Source organism: Lithobates pipiens, unplaced genomic scaffold, assembly GCF_037356315.1.
Source record: "Lithobates pipiens isolate NorthernLeopardFrog02 unplaced genomic scaffold, aLitPip1_a1.2 Scaffold_44, whole genome shotgun sequence".
Classification (NCBI taxonomy): Eukaryota; Metazoa; Chordata; class Amphibia; order Anura; family Ranidae; genus Lithobates; species Lithobates pipiens.
Window position 1 is genome coordinate 6270857 of NW_027507870.1, and position 2058 is coordinate 6272914.

Consider the following 2058-nt stretch of genomic DNA (forward strand, 5'->3'; position numbering starts at 1 on the left):
TCCACCCCATCATGAAGACGATTTTAGAGTCTGTAAAGAAGTGTCAAAATTCTCTAAAGCCACTTTCTTACTTAGCCCCATGACCCCCCTGGTTGAAAACCCAGACTTTGCCCAGGGAGTCGGCAATCACTCACTATACCACCCTACAACCAACAAACCTCTACTTACAGGTGAGTGCTTCCACGTGGGGACCCTTAAAGAATATTGACCTCTTAAAATGGACAATGGACTCCACACTCTTCCGCTTTGGACTTATTTCCAACTCCATAGCTACCTAAACAGTACTAGGAAACAGGGTGAATACACAAGACAGATGACGGAGCTAGAACAAACCTGTACCCTTGGCAGACCTATGACTAAAACCACATCCTTGGCCTACACCTGGCTACAAAATAACAAGACACAAACAGTGGACAGATTCCAAAAGCTCTGGTCCGTATCACTTGAGACAAACATAACCAAAAAACAGTGGGGAAGGGCTTGCATACTAGCACATAAGTGCTCAATCAGCACCAAAACACAAGAAACGTTGACCAACTGGTATATCAGCCCGGCGAAAATACATGTCTGGAAACCGCAGACCCCAGACACATGTTGGAGATGTGGTATTGAAGGGGGCAGCCTGGTTCATGTCCGGTGGTCACGCCCTTCCCTGACCCCCTATTGGGATAAGGTCAGGGAACAGATAAAACAGATTACAGATACCTCGTTGGAACTCAGTGCTGCCTGCTGTTTGCTCCACATCTCAAACTTTACACTCAAGAGATACAAAAATTCCCTAACAAAGCGCCTACTAAACGCAGCTAAAATGCTGATTCATGCCCTCTATCGCAGACTGGCTAACAAGAGTAGCTGAAATATGCGAAATGGAAGACACATTAGCCCAGGCATCCGTAAAGGTGGACAGGTTCCACAAAACCTGGTCACCCTGGTTCGTGTTCCTCTACTCTGATGAATACCAGAAACTAAAATCCGGATGTCCTTCGACCTGAGCCTCACCATCCTGACTTTCCCACTCTTCCCCTCTTTCCTTCTACTCTCTACTATAATATATGCCTCTAGTTCTATCTGTACTAAGATTCTTAAGATATCTGAGCAAATAAACCAAAGTATAGTCATATTTGTCATGGTTATGCAGTGATCTTCCTGTGTTTGCTTACCTTCCCTCATGTCTTCAGACTAAGAAGCCAGCTACTTCCACCTGGTGGTTTTTATAACCTCTCCTCTAAGCATGGCTCCACCCCAGGCCCTATCAGGGAGCCCTATATAAACCTGTGCACTGCAGGCCTCAGTGCTGATCAACCATTGTGTATTCTTTGTGTGTTAGCGTCCTGTTTCCTGCCGTGTGCTCTGCTACTGGTTTCCGTTACCGACTTTGGCGTGTTCTGACTATCCCTGCTTGCCTGTGACCCTGACCTTTTGGCGTGTACCCGACTATTCTGTTCTGCTTGTGGCCCCGACCTTGGCTTTGTCCCTCACCATCCCTATCCTCCTGTTGCCTACTGTGGGTGTGAGCTGGGGGACCCTGGGGGTTGCGACATGGAGCCAGTTGCAGCCAAGTCCATCCTCACCACTGGAGGCTCTGGTGAACACCTGCTGGCTCTTAGACTCCACGCCCCGGGGAATCGTACGCTCTATCCCCAGTGGGATCTGTCCCTCGTCTGCAGCAGTCAGCCGTAGGGTCCACAACCTTGCGGTGCACTCCGGATCCTTCGGTGTGCACCTGTCACCTCGCCTCGAGGTGACCTGACAATATTATTTGATTACTCTGCTTTTAAGCCAGATAAACCTGTACGTTAGATTTACATGATAAGCTCTCATAGTAATACTGGACCACACATGCGGTTGAATATTGTTTCTTATCGAGATGTTTTGTCCATATTATAACCCTGCAAGTTATAACAAATGACAACTGAAACCTGACATTATGATTAAGATATCTTTACCTGTTACTTGCATTCTGTTTTGTAACTATATTTTTTACCTTTTCTCAATAAACTTTGAATGATAAAAAAAGGACATTCGTATAGCTGAAAGAATAATGCTAAACTCTGCAAG